The sequence below is a fragment of the Monodelphis domestica genome, chromosome 3 (assembly GCF_027887165.1).
Source record: "Monodelphis domestica isolate mMonDom1 chromosome 3, mMonDom1.pri, whole genome shotgun sequence".
NCBI lineage: Eukaryota > Metazoa > Chordata > Mammalia > Didelphimorphia > Didelphidae > Monodelphis > Monodelphis domestica.
The window spans coordinates 245,830,552-245,846,469 of record NC_077229.1 but is presented as its reverse complement, the minus strand read 5'-3'; the positions used below and the strand labels follow the sequence as shown (position 1 = coordinate 245,846,469).

The 15,918-nt window shown below is 36.0% G+C and overlaps 1 pseudogene; it reads right to left on the bottom strand.

The window, feature by feature from the left end:
- Positions 1 to 5,595: 5,595 nt before the first annotated feature.
- On the bottom strand, positions 5,596 to 6,383 carry LOC100617342 (ubiquitin-like protein 5; annotated as a pseudogene).
- Between the last annotated feature and the right edge of the window lie 9,535 nt (positions 6,384 to 15,918).

Genomic DNA, 15,918 nt, shown 5'->3' with positions numbered 1-15,918 from the left:
ACGATCTAAGAATATTAAAGTGCCATTTACTATAAAATTTAAGGGAGACAATCTTTTAAAAACACAATTTCCTTCCATTTGATATAATCTTGTGAGGCTGCTGACAGTTTAAATATAGAGCAAAAATGCCTTTTATGAAGCTGAAACTAAACAGACTACATTCTCATTCTTCTACATATGCTTGTTCTCCTAAAGAGATCATTTGTGATGGAAAATTTGTATTTCTTTAAAAAAATACTTTGATGAGAGTAAATAGAGGCAGCTATTGGCACAGTGAATAAAGCACTGAATCAAAAATCAGGAAGACCTCAGTTCATAATCAGCCTTAGGCACTCCTCTGTGGTCCTGGGCAAGTCATTCAACCTCAATTTCCTCAAATGTAAAATCAAGGAAATAACAGTACTTACCATGAAGAGTTGTCGTGAGGAACAAATAAGATAATGTTTAAGTAACATAATTTAACACAGTACCTGATATAGAATAAGTACTATATAAATGCTTATTCCTTATTCCTTTCTCCATAAATTCTAAATGGAATCCTGATGTATTTTCAAATTAAATAAAGAAATTCCATTGTACAAAAAATAACCTCATCTTTATGATCAATAAGAACCCAATTCATTTAAATATATTTCAAGATATTTTGAAAATAGGATTCTGTAATATAAAATCAGAGGGGATTTTACATGGGAGATGGGGAACAACTTAGATATCTACTTCTTTACTTTATAAATAAGAGATTAAGGGCCTCCCTAAGGTAAAAATTACTTTATCACAAAAGGAAGACTAGAAACTGTTGTAATTAACAACCAATCCCATTTTTTAAAACTATAATATTCTCTTTAATAAACATTGATTTTCTCTTGGCTTCTATAATATTAGATCATGATTTTTCCAGTTATTCTAATGATTACTTTTCTAATATCTTTTTGACTCCTCTAATTCTTTTCTATTCTTCCGTGATTAATTATTTTCCTAATTTCAACTATCATCATAAAAGATTACTGTCAAATATTTGTTTTGAATGTGTCTCCATAGATCCTTACTAGCTATTTGACCCTGGGAAAAGAACTTCAATTTTTTATTGGTCTCAGTAATATCATTTGTAAAATTAGGTGGTTGGATTTAATAACCTCTAGGGTTTCTTCCCACTCTAAAATCTCTGATCATCCCTATACAATAATCTGTAATCACATCTACTGGATATTTCAATTAGGTTGTTCCTATCACATATAAAATAAAATAAGAACTATGTTTATTCCATGATTTTAGCTCAAGTATTATAGTTATCAAATTTGACCTTCCCCTCTTTACCAAACTCCAATTTCTTTACATTAGCATCTTTGTCTCATTTGATGGCAGCACCATTATCCTAAAAACTCTTATTCTAAATTTCAAAATTCTGTTTAACTCTCCTGTTCTACATTTCTCATCAGTGATCATTTTTTATTTGAAAACTTTTATTTAATTAATTAATGTAGAAGATTTTTCCATGGTTACAAGATTCATGTTCTTTCCCTCCCCTCCTGCCACACCCCTCCCTTAGCCAACACACAATTCCTCTGAGTTTTATATGTGTCATTGATCCAGACCTATTTCCATATTATTAATATTTGTATTAAGGTGATCATTTAGAGTCTACATCCCTAATCATAAGCCCATAGTTAACAATTCTTAAAGACACTGTTTTCAGGTCTTTTATATTTATTACTTCATCTCCATTCTCTTCTAAAAATGTTGACTAGTGAAAAATGTTGAAGACAATAAAAATTAATTTTTTAGTTGTATTTGAAAGAAAAATAAGGAAAAAGATAGGTCCATCTTTTGGAAAGTTGAAAAAGAAAGAGTGGAACATAACTAAAATAACTAAACAAGAGACAAGTGTTTATGGCTAGGGTAGAAATAGCCATTATATCCTTCCCTAATCATATCATATGTGCTCTCTTACTTTTAAGAGGTTGGAGATGTGGCTTTCATGGCAACATCTCTCACTAAAAATAGACAGCACTTTATTTTATCAGAAATCAATCTCACCAATGAAATATTTTCATTCTTTCTGAAAACTCTTATCTTCTATCTTAGAATATTAGTTCTAATGGAAAAGAGTGATAAGGGATAAGCAGTAGTGGTTAAGTGACTTTGCCTGGGTCACATAACTAGAAAGCATCTGAAGCCAGATTTGAAGCCACAGCCTTTTTTATTTTTCTAGGTCTGACTCAAACCACTGAGTCACCTAGCTGAGGCCTATATTTTCACTTTTGAAAGATTAATTTAAAAAAAGTATTTCAATTTTTTTTCTTGTTCCTTTTTCCTAATCTTGGAATACTGGGATCTTGTTCCTGAAATTCTTTGGTTTAGAGTTTTAAACTCCTTTAGAATTTTCCATTTTCTTCTATCCTCCTTTTTCCCATAATGTCAGGATTATAATACAATTGATTTACAAAACAACCACTTCATTACTACAAATATGGTTAGACATAATTACATAGCATTTAATCTGGAAAATCATTCTAAGGATGTTAGCAGATTGTAAGAGAAATATTTATAATAGTATGATATGATTGCTTCAACCCCACCCTAATCAATTTGATATAATCCTGCATTTAGAGATTCATGATATCCAGGGTTGGGTTAGTAGAGTGGATAGAGCACTGGGCCTAGGTACTTACTAACTATATGATTCCAAACAAGTCATTTAATCCTATTTACCTCAAATTCTTCATCTATAAAATGAGCTGGGGAAGGAAATGGCAAATCACTTAAGTATATTTGCCCCCCCCAAAAAAAAAACCAAGATGGGGTCAGACTGAAGAACATTACTGAAATGAGTGCACAACAAAAGGTTTCCAGGGCCAGGGCAGAAATAGCCCCCTATCCTACCCTCATCATATCACCTCTGGTATACATATTTCAGTTCTGAGAGCCATATTTTAGGAAGAACACTGCTATGCTGTAGTTTCCAGAGGAACATATCAAATATTGGCAAAAGCAGTGAATGCATACTTTTGGAAGACCCATTTAGAATCCGAGAACATTTAATTTGGAAAAGAGAAGACTCACAAGTAGCATTATGGCCTTTTCAAGCACTTAGACAGCAATCATGTAGAAAATATCAGTCTTGATTTGCTTCAAAGGTCACAAACATAGAGCAATGGAAAATTAGACTTGATGAAGAATGGACAATATAAGGAAAATCTTAATAATACTTGGAGCTCTCCAAAGTAGAATAAATCTCATTAGAGGTAGGGAATTTCACCCTTATCACAAGTTTTCAAACAAATGCTTTTGGGACAACTTACCATGTAGATGGATTTCTTGTGTAAATACAAGTTGACCACATCACCTCTATAGTTTCTTACTCCTCTTTTATTCTTTAATTCTATGATTCTAGGATCAATTTGGTTGTGCTCATTTCTGCCCTTTCATTCTATTGCCTTATATACTGGTGTCTTCATTGCATTTTGCCTGTCTACCTAGTAAAAAACCAAAACCAAAACCAAAACCAAACAAAACAAAACAAAAACAAAACCTGCCAGTAAATCTGGCTATTATTTCTAAACTTAGGTTAAAAGCTCAATTGCACAAATTCAGCTCAGGTTGAGTAAGGGAATTTTAACTTGGCATCCAGACATGTGAAAAACCTGTGAATTTTAATTGACACCAAACTTAATCTAAGCCAATATTGTGGGGCTGCTTTTAAAGAGCCAATATAAATTGAAGCTACATTAATAGAAACATTCTCTTATGTCCAAGTAATAGGAAGTAACAGTTATATTCGATTATGTAATGATAAGCAAGATCTTTTTTTTTAATATCTTTCTATCTCAAATGCAAGCCCTTTTTGTTGACTCATATATGCATTCAGTATGCCTTTAAGAAATGGCATGTCTTTTAAACAATGACACATGTATAACCCAGTGGAATTGCTTATTAGCTCCAGGAGAGGGAAGGGAAAGATGAGGGGAGAGAGGTATATCATGAATCATGTAACCAAGGGAAAATATTTAAAAGAAAAAAAAAAGAAATGCCATGTCAAGTGCCTCACTAGGTTCCTGGGGAGATATGAGTAGGAATTGTTTCTGTGCTATTTGGTGTAGGGAACTCCTAGATGAGCTAACTGCCTTTACCATTTTAGATTGTCACTTCTACTTCACTTGATTTTCAGCTGCCAAATAGAGTACTAAGGAATTCAATGATGACCATTGCCAATGAAAGGAGATGCATTAGAAGCTAGTCTTGAACTCTTGTTTTCCTGTATTTAAGTGAATTTTTTTCTGTGTTGATCATTATTATAGGAGGGTGAGGCACAGGGAAAATATAATACAAAGCAAATTCTTAGCATTAATAACATCACTTTTAGAAGGGCATTATGAATATTGAACCAATCAAACCAAAAAAGATTAAACTTTAGACATGAAGGGAAAAAAAAAAACAAATTTATCTTACTTAACATGGGACTACTTACACTTTAAGGAAGGGAAAGGAAGATGATAAATTAGATTGGCCATTACTTATGTAAACCTTAAAATTTCTTAGACTTGTGAATGTTGGAAATTTCACCATTGGAAGGTTTCATGCTTGTAGGGAATTTCCTACTGATAGTGGGAACTCTATTGGAATGTGAACCCCATTGGCAAGGGAGGTTCCTCTTCCTCCCTTAAGATTACTTTAGGACAGAAACCTTTTGCTGAACAATGGAAAGGGCTGCAGCATAGATCAAAATTTAATTATTCCAATCTCCACTCTACTCAGGGTAACAGGATTTAGGAAGGGCTGTAGCAAAGGATCAAGTTTTAATTATTTGAGAATATGACCTTCAACAGACATGTGCAAAGCCACAGACCTCTGGGTGGTCCTGGGTTAAGCTAGAGCCACCATTGGCACAGGGAAGACATGGACAGTGATTGGTAGATGTGAGAACTGAGGGGAGGGAACTTGGATGTTTTCCTTAAAAATAGCAGGGTCTGAGGACTGGGAGGTTGGTTGGAGAGTTTTTGCTCTGAGAAGCTTGCTCTGAAGGAAGCTGGAGGTGGAGGCCCCTGAGACTGTTTCTCCATTTTGGTCACGTGAGTGATAGGGACTGATCTCTTTCCATTGCCTCAGCTATCTAAGGGCTTGGGCCTTTTGGCCCAGCCTAAACAGAGAGGGTATTTAAGCCCTATTCCCTTATCTCTCTCTCTCTCTCTCTCTCTCTCTCTCTCTCTCTCTCTCTCTCTCTCTCTCTCTCTCTCTCTCTCTCTCTCTCTCTCTCTCTCTCTCTCTCTCTCTCTCTCTCTCTCTCTCTCTCTGTAATACTTTTCTTCCTCCTGTTTGTAATTAAACTCCATAAAAGGTTGACTGCTGACTTGAGTTTTCATTAAGGAATTACATAGCTGAATTCCTTGGCAACCTTAAATTAATATATATCAGTCTATTAAAGTGATTTCCTTGTCACATTTACAGGATACATAAAATTTGACATTGTGGGCATTCCCTTCACTGAATGCATATCACAAATTCTCTTATGAGAGGGAATTTTTTTAGCATTCAAACGATTTTTATTACTAAGACTTTAAAAATGAGGGTGGGAGTTGCAGAGTTGGCAGGTCGTTGCTTCTACTGGTAATAAAGCTCCAAGTTCATTCATCATGGATCTCATTGTTACCCAGGAAAACATGGTCCTTGAAGATTGTGTACCATTTTTTTAGGACAATTTTGTTCCAAAGGGTGCCTGTTTGAGCCGCAGTTTCTTCAGGTCTCCTATCATGTCATCCATGTTACACTTCAGAGGGACCTTCTTGCCCAGCCTGTCCTTACATGCAACTTTGGTCTCTGGGCTTTCTCTTCCTCCATTTGCAGTTCCTTCCTCAAATCTCAGGACAGCACCGCTCACAGGTACTCACAGGAACCTTTTTTTTCCTGTGAGTTTATCCATTTATTTGTACAGTATTCTAGATGGGCTTTTCAAAGAGTTAGAGGTTAAGAGCAGTTTGGGAGTGCAAAGAACACTGAGTGAAGCCCCTTATTTTAGAAAGAAGGGAAAAAGAAGCCTCCTAAGAAGAGGAAGTGACTAGAGAGCTCTATAATCAGTAATGAACAGAGGCAGCCAGAATCAGGCCAGACTTCTTTGGTGTCAGCTGTGGAAAGGAAGACCAAGGGTAGCAGGTGAGTGTTCTCCTACTCTTCAGTGGGGGCCAGATGAAGCACTATCTTCCTGGTGAAGAGACAAATCTCTGATTTAGGGCATATAAGATCATATGGCTGGAGTCAAGTTCCTTGTTCCCAGAATCTTGTGTCATCATGATCTGTGGTTGTGGTTGGGAAGTACCTAGTGTGGTCTGCTTGATTGAGGGCTTTATATTTTGCTGGAGTAGCTGAAAGGGTATTTCATCTGAGGAATACATCTGGCCTTCGAGGTCTGAGAGTCTTTCAACTTAGCAGAAAAAGAAGCCCATTTCTGGCTGGTCTTCACAGCTGATGAGAATCTCAGGTTTCATGATTTCTGACGGGAAAGAGAGGATTAACTCAGGTACTAGGATCCTATCTATCCCTGTTGCTATCAGGCTGCCTCTCTGGGAGGTAGAAAATTTAAATAATGCTCAATTCTTGCCCTTAAAAATCTCATCACAGCGAAATGGGTTGAAAACAGGTATCTATAATGCATAATATAAAACAAGTATTTATCTTTTAAATATAAAGTCTGGTTCTTATTCTCTGTTTTCATTCCAAGAATCCTAATGTATGCCCTCTTTACAATTTGGATTTGGGTTATTACAATAGCCTTCCAACTTGACTTCCCAGTTTCAGTCTCTCCTAATGTCTTCAAGCCCATCATTTTCATTACAACCTGTCTCATCTCTCTCAGTCGTATAACCAGGCATGTGACACACTCAAAAATTGTTAGGGGTTTGCAAAATAAAATGTAAACTCCTTTGTTGGCAAAGGCTACTGCAATTTGCAACCATAAAACTATTCCAACCTAATCTTGTATTACTGCCATACAAATAGTCTGTACTTTAATTCAAATGAATTTTTCTTTTCCTGGGAACATTCACTGAATTTTTTATCCTATGTCTTTGCTTATGCTATTTCCATAGCTTGTAACATCCTTCCTCCAAATATTTGTTTAATTACTACCTATTCTTTAAAAACTAACTCAGAACGACTTCCGGTTAATATGGCGGCTTAGAGAAAGCTAAAGCTCAGATCTCCTGAAAACCCTTCCCGACCGATCTCAAACGATAAGCTCCTAAGGCGCCGAAATTCAAAACAATCAACAGCACAGACCCTGGGAACCCTCCTCCTGGACCTGGACCCGGTTCAAAAGGTACAGCTCCCCTCAAAAGCCAGAACCCGAGATCCCTCGGACCTCAGGGGTAGGAGCGCAGAGTCCAAGGCTCCCAGAAGCCGCAGCCCCGCTGGGCTCAGAGAGCAGAACCCTCAGGGCCTTCTACAGTCCCGGTGAAAGTTACTGCCTGGGGCTTCCACTGCAGAGAGCTGGTCGAAACAACAGCAACCCTCAGGGCGGGCAAGACAGCCTCAGGGGCTGGATCCTGCTATCCAAGTCGCAGTGAAAGTCCTTGCCCTAGAGCTTGGGAAAGCTGCAGCCCATCCCCCCGCAGGCCTACGAAACAGCCTCACGGCCAGCGATTCTGAAGGCAACTTCCTGAAAGCGAGCTAGGGGGAGAGTGTGGCCTCGTGGTCTGACCCTTCCATTCCAGCTCCAGTGAGGCATATTCAGTTTAACCCAGGGAAAGCTCTTAGAACCAACATCTGCCCAGGACTAAAGCCTCGGATCACCAGAGATAAGAAAAGCTAATCCTCCACATTCAGAAATGGCAAACTCCACAGAACCACAGAAGCCCCAAAATACCAAGAAAAATAAGAAGAAAGGGGCGACTTTGGACACATTCTATGGAGCCAAAATACAAAATACAGAGCAGACAGAAGATAATATAAAAGAAAATGCTCCAAAACCTTCCAAAGGAAATGGAAACTCTCCACAAACCTATGAAGAATTTGAATCAGAAATGACCAAAAAGATGGAAGCCTTCTGGGAGGAAAAGTTGGAAATAATGCAAAAGAAATTCACGCATCTACAAAACCAGTTTGACCAAACTGTAAAAGAAAACCAGGCTTTAAAGGCCAGAATCAGGCAGCTGGAAGACAACGATTGTGTAAAAGAGCAAGAATCAATAAAGCAAAGCCAAAATACCAAGAAATTAGAAGAGAACATAAAATATCTCACCGACAAGGTGATAGATCTGGAAAATAGGGGGAGAAGGGATAATTTAAGAATAATTGGACTCCCAGAAAAGCCAGAAATAAACACCAAACTGGACATGGTGATACAAGATATAATCAAAGAAAATTGCCCAGAGATTCTAGAACAAGGGGGCAATACAGCCACTGACAGGGCTCACAGAACACCTTCTACACTAAACCCCCAAAAGACAACTCCCAGGAATGTAATTGCCAAATTCCAAAGCTATCAAACAAAAGAAAAAATCCTACAGGAAGCCAGAAAAAGACAATTTAGATATAAAGGAATGCCAATCAGGGTCACCCAAGACCTTGCAAGTTCTACTCTGAATGATCGTAAGGCATGGAACATGATCTTCAGAAAGGCAAGAGAGCTGGGTCTCCAACCAAGAATCAGCTACCCAGCAAAACTGACTATATACTTCCAAGGGAAAGTATGGGCATTCAACAAAATAGAAGACTTCAAACTTTTTGCAAAGAAAAAACCAGAGCTCTGTGGAAAGTTTGATATCGAAAATCAAAGAGCAAGGAATACCTGAAAAGGTAAATATTAAGGAAAGGGGAAAATGTTATCTTCTTCTTTTACTCAAACTCTCTTCTATAAGGACTACATTTATATCAACCTATGTATACTAACATGTGGGGAAAATGTAATGTATAAATAGGGGGTAAAGAAAGACCAAATAGAATAATCATTCTCACACAAAGATTCACATGGGAAGGGGAGGGGAAGAAAACTCCTATAAGAAGGAGAGGAAGAGAGGGGGGGTTACTTAAACCTCAATCTCAGGGAAATCAGCTCTGAGAGGGAAAAACATCCAGATCCATTGGGATCTTGAATTCTATCTTACCCAACAAGGGTAAGGAGAAGGGAAAACCAAGGGGGGGGAGGGGGAGAGGGAGAACAAAAAGGGAGGGAAAGAGAGGGGGGAGGGGGAGGGAACAAAAAGGGAGGGACTAAAAAGGGAAACATCAAGGGAGGGGACAAGGGGGACTGTTTCAAAGTAAATCACTGGACTAAAAGGTAGAGCCGAAGAAGAAAAGGTTAGAATTAGGGAAGGCAATCAAAATGCCAGGGAGTCCACAAATGACAATCATAACTTTGAACGTGAATGGGATGAACTCACCCATAAAACGTAGACGAATAGCAGAATGGATTAGAATCCAAAACCCTACCATATGTTGTCTTCAAGAAACACACATGAGGCGGGTTGACACCCACAAGGTCAGAATTAAAGGATGGAGTAAGACCTTCTGGGCTTCAACTGATAGAAAGAAGGCAGGAGTGGTAATCATGATATCTGATAAAGCCAATGCAAAAATAGACCTGATCAAAAGGGATAGGGAAGGTAATTATATTTTGTTAAAAGGGACTATAGACAATGAGGAAATATCATTAATCAATATGTATGCACCAAATAATATAGCACCCAAAATTCTAATGGAGAAACTAGGAGAATTGAAGGAAGAAATAGACAATAAAACCATACTAGTGGGAGACTTAAACCAACCATTATCAAATTTAGATAAATCAAATCAAAAAATAAATAAGAAAGAGGTAAAAGAAGTGAATGAAATCTTAGAAAAATTAGAATTAATAGACATATGGAGAAAAATAAATAGGGATAAAAGGGAATACACCTTCTTCTCAGCACCACATGGCACATTCACAAAAATTGACCATACATTAGGTCACAGAAACATAGCACACAAATGCAGAAAAGCAGAAATAATGAATGCAGCCTTCTCAGATCACAAGGCAATAAAAATAATGATTAGTAATGGTACATGGAAAACCAAACCTAAAACCAATTGGAAATTAAACAATATGATACTCCAAAACCGTTTAGTTAAAGAAGAAATCATAGAAACAATTAATAATTTCATCGAGGAAAATGACAATAGCGAAACATCCTTTCAAACCTTTTGGGATGCAGCCAAAGCGGTAATCAGAGGTAAATTCATATCCCTGAATGCTTATATTAACAAACAAGGGAGAGCAGAGATCAATCAATTGGAAATGCAAATGAAAAAACTGGAAAGCAATCAAATTAAAAACCCCCAGCAGAAAACCAAATTAGAAATCCTAAAAATTAAGGGAGAAATTAATAAAATCGAAAGTGATAGAACTATTGATTTAATAAATGAGACAAGAAGCTGGTACTTTGAAAAAACAAACAAAATAGACAAGGTACTGGTCAATCTAGTTAAAAAAAGGAAGGAAGAAAAGCAAATTCACAGCATTAAAGATGAAAAGGGGGACAGCACCTCCAATGAGGAGGAAATTAAGGCAATCATTAGAAATTACTTTGCCCAATTATATGGCAATAAATACACCAATTTAGGAGAAATGGATGAATATATACAAAAATACAAACTGCCTAGACTAACAGAAGAGGAAATAGAATTCCTAAATAATCCCATATCAGAAATTGAAATCCAACAAGCCATCAAAGAACTTCCTAAGAAAAAGTCCCCAGGGCCTGATGGATTCACCTGTGAATTCTATCAAACATTCAGAGAACAGTTAATCCCAATACTATACAAACTATTTGACATAATAAGCAAAGAGGGAGTTCTACCAAACTCCTTTTATGACACAAACATGGTACTGATTCCAAAACCAGGCAGGTCAAAAACAGAGAAAGAAAACTATAGGCCAATCTCCCTAATGAATATAGATGCAAAAATCTTAAATAGGATACTAGCAAAAAGACTCCAGCAAGTGATCAGAAGGATCATTCACCATGATCAAGTAGGATTCATACCAGGGATGCAGGGCTGGTTCAACATTAGGAAAACCATCCACATAATTGACCACATCAACAAGCAAACTAGCAAGAATCACATGATTATTTCAATAGATGCAGAAAAAGCCTTTGATAAAATACAACACCCATTCCTATTAAAAACACTAGAAAGCATAGGAATAGAAGGGTCATTCCTAAAAATAATAAACAGTATTTATCTAAAACCAACCGCTAATATCATCTCTAATGGGGATAAACTAGATGCATTCCCAATAATATCAGGAGTGAAACAAGGATGCCCATTATCACCTCTACTATTTGACATTGTACTAGAAACACTAGCAGTAGAAATTAGAGAAGATAAAGGAATTGAAGGCATCAAAATAGGCAAGGAGGAGACCAAGTTATCACTCTTTGCGGATGGCATGATGGTCTACTTAAAGAATCCTAGAGATTCAACCAAAAAGCTAATTGAAATAATCAACAACTTTAGCAAAGTTGCAGGATACAAAATAAACCCACATAAATCATCAGCTTTTCTATATATCTCCAACACAGCTCAGCAGCAAGAACTAGAAAGAGAAATCCCATTCAAAATCACCTTAGACAAAATAAAATACCTAGGAATCTACCTCCCAAGACAAACACAGGAACTATATGAACACAACTACAAAACACTCGCCACACAACTAAAACTAGACTTGAACAAATGGAAAAACATAAACTGCTCATGGATAGGACGAGCCAATATAATAAAAATGACCATCCTACCCAAACTTATTTATCTATTTAGTGCCATACCCATTGAACTACCAAAATACTTCTTCACTGATTTAGAAAAAACCATAACAAAGTTCATTTGGAAGAACAAAAGATCAAGGATATCCAGGGAAATAATGAAAAAAAACACATATGATGGGGGCCTTGCAGTCCCTGACCTAAAACTATATTACAAAGCAGCAGTCATCAAAACAATTTGGTACTGGCTAAGAAACAGAAAGGAAGATCAGTGGAATAGACTGGGGGAAAGCGACCTCAGCAAGACAGTATACGATAAACCCAAAGATCCCAGCTTTTGGGACAAAAATCCACTATTCGATAAAAACTGCTGGGAAAATTGGAAGACAGTGTGGGAGAGACTAGGAATAGATCAACACCTCACACCCTACACCAAGATAAATTCAAAATGGGTGAGTGACTTAAACATAAAGAAGGAAACCATAAGTAAATTGGGTAAACACAGAATAGTATACATGTCAGACCTTTGGGAGGGGAAAGGCTTTAAAACCAAGCAAGATATAGAAAGAATCACAAAATGTAAAATAAATAATTTTGACTACATCAAACTAAAAAGCTTTTGTACAAACAAAACCAATATAACTAAAATCAGAAGGGAAACAACAAATTGGGAAAAAATCTTCATAGAAACCTCTGACAAAGGTTTAATTACTCATATTTATAAAGAGCTAAATCAATTGTACAAAAAATCAAGCCATTCTCCAATTGATAAATGGGCAAGGGAAATGGATAGGCAGTTCTCAGATAAAGAAATCAAAACTATTAACAAGCACATGAAGAAGTGTTCTACATCTCTTATAATCAGAGAGATGCAAATCAAAACAACTCTGAGGTATCACCTCACACCTAGCAGATTGGCTAACATAACAGCAAAGGAAAGTAATGAATGCTGGAGGGGATGTGGCAAAATAGGGACATTAATTCATTGCTGGTGGAGCTGTGAACTGATCCAACCATTCTGGAGGGCAATTTGGAACTATGCCCAAAGGGTGCTAAAAGAATATCTACCCTTTGACCCAGCCATAGCACTGCTGGGTCTGTACCCCAAAGAGATAATGGACACAAAGACTTGTACAAAAATATTCATAGCCGTGCTCTTTGTGGTGGCCCAAAACTGGAAAACGAGGGCATGCCCATCAATTGGGGAATGGCTGAATAAACTGTTGTATATGTTGGTGATGGAGTACTATTGTGCTAAAAGGAATAATAAAGTGGAGAAGTTCCATGGAGACTGGAACAACCTCCAGGAAGTGATGCAGAGCGAGAGGAGCAGAACCAGGAGAACATTGTACACAGAGACAAACACACTGTGGTATCATCGAACGTAATGGACTTCTCCATTGGTGGTGGTGTAATGTCCCTGAACAACTTGCAGGGATCCAGGAGAAAAAAACACCATTCATAAGCAAAGGATAAACTATGGGAGTGGAAACACCGAGAAAAAGCAACTGCCTGAATACAGAGGTTGAGGGGACATGACAGAGGATAGACTCTAAATGAACACTCTAATGCAAATACTATCAACAAAGCAATGGGTTCAAATCAAGAAAACATCTAATGCCCAGTGGACTTACGCGTCGGCTATGGGGGTTGGGGGGGGGAGGAAAAGAAAATGATCTATGTCTTTAACGAATAATGCTTGGAAATGATCAAATAAAATATATTAAAAAAAAAGAAAAAAAAAGAAAGCAAAAACTAACTCAGATTGAATCAACTACAGAATAAAAATTGAAGACATATCTTGGTATCAGAAATGCCAAATTTCTTCAGTCAGATGAATATTTCTCATTTTTCTTCACTAATTGTCACAATATGGATTTCTGAATGATGTATTCTCAGACTTCTTTCTTTTTTGGTAAGCCACTGTTGTACTGAAGACATCAGCACAATATTCAACATTGTTATAGATCTTATATAGAGTCCAAGTTGGAGCAACATTCCTTATGGATTGTTAATCTTGTAGATCTTCCTTTTCATGAGTCACTTTGTAAAAGTTGCACCCAATCCCTATGGTTGGCATAAGCATCTTAGCCAGCATCTCATGTTAGACTAATCTCATTTCCTTCAGAAAATTCCTCAGAATTTTTAATATTAAATATGAAATCCTCTATCAGCATTTAAAACTTTTCATGTCTGAAGTTCCTCTGGGCCCAAAGAAGTCATAGTCATATCCCAGAACAATCTATATACAAAATTAAATCAGGCTACTGTAATGATTAAAATAGTTGGAGCCATATTCCAGAAATTTGTAGCCATAATAAGTTAAAGGAAATTTCAAAGTGATTATTAATATGTTATAGTATGTACATATGTGTGAACATATTTGCATATGTGAGAGTGAATAACTTTTATCCTTTACAAAAGTGTTGTATATCTGGTGGTGTTCATCCACATTCACCAGAGTTGTAACTAAAATTATTCAATATATTTTTCTGACACAGGATTATTTAAATATTCTATTTCCTCTTTTTTTTGTTAATGTGGGATATAGTATTCAATTTTGCATAGTTTGTCAGATTCATTTGGCATGTAATCAGTTAAAATAGCATCTAATCATTGCTTTAATTTATTTCATTGGTGGTTATTTCTTCTTTTTCATTTTTTCTTTCCTTTTAAAAGAAAGTTAACTAGTGTCCTATTTTATTCACTATTTCATGAAACCAGTTGTTTTCCTATTTTCAGTATTATTTTCTTCTTTGATTTTCAGTATTCCCAATATTATCTTTAAATGATGATTTTTAATTTATCATTTCTTTAGTTGAATGCGCAATTCATTGATCTTTTTTGGTATAATTTAAGGAAGCATTTAGAGATATAATATTTTACCTAAGTACAAATTTGGCTGCATTCATAAATGTTGATGTTTTCTTTTTCCTAAATGAAATTATTGATTATTTCTTAAATTTTCTTTGAACCAGCACTTTTTAAGCATTAGAATATTTAATTTTCAATTAATTTTTATCTTTGCATGGACCCTTATTGGTTGCAATTTTTATCACATTAAGATCTAGAAAGAATGCATTTATGATTTCTGTTTTTCTGCATTAGGAAATGAGATTGTTATGCCATAACACATTGTAATTTGTTTGTGTGTGTACCATGTGCCTCTGAGAGAAGATATATTCTTTTCTATTCTCATTCAATTTTCCCCAGAGATCTATTAGATCTAATTTTCCTAAAATTACATTCATCTTCTTAATTTATTAATATTTATTTTTGGCAAGATTTATCTAGTACTAAGAGGATAAATTTAAGGGTCCCTACTACTATAGTTTTCCTGTTACTTTTATCATTTTTTCTCATTTAATTTCTAATTAAAAAATTTGGACAGTATGCCATTTGCTGTGCATATGTTTTATTATTGATATTAATTCATTTTCTGTGGTACCTTTTGATAAAATATAATTTGCTTCCTTATCTCTTTAAATTAATTCTATTTTTGCTTTAGCTTTGTCTGAAATTATGATTATTATTCCTGTTTTTTTTTCCCTTCAGCAGAAGCATGATAAATTCTGTTCCAGTTCCTTACTTTTACTCTCTCTCTCTATGTGTATCTCTGCTTCATAACTGTTTCTTGTAAATTATATAGTGTAAAATTCTAATTTTAATGCACTCTGTCATCTGCTTTCACATTAAGGGTAAATTCATGCCACTTACATTCACAATTATAATTACTATGTATTCTCCTCCATTTTATTTACCCCCTTTTGTCCTGATCTTTTTCTCTCTTTTCACCCAGTCCCACCTCACAAATGTTTTGCTTTAATGCACCAGCTCCATTACTTCCCCATCCCTTCTATTACCTCTGCTTCCCTTTCCCCCCAATTTCTATTCTATTCTAAAATAAGTATGGTTGTTATTCCCTCATTAAGCCAGTTACCATGAGAATAAGATTTAAAAATAGTCCAGCACTCAACCTCCATTATAATAATTGTTTCTTTTGGGCACAATTTCAAGTAAGATGATTTACTATATTCTAATTGCTTCCCTCATCTCTCATTGTATCTTCTTTTTCATCCTTTGATTTTTTGGGGGGTATTACATCATCTTAGACCACTTACTCTTGCACCCTCTATTTATGTATATTGCCTTTTTAATGATCTAATAATGATAAGGAATTTTAGAGTTA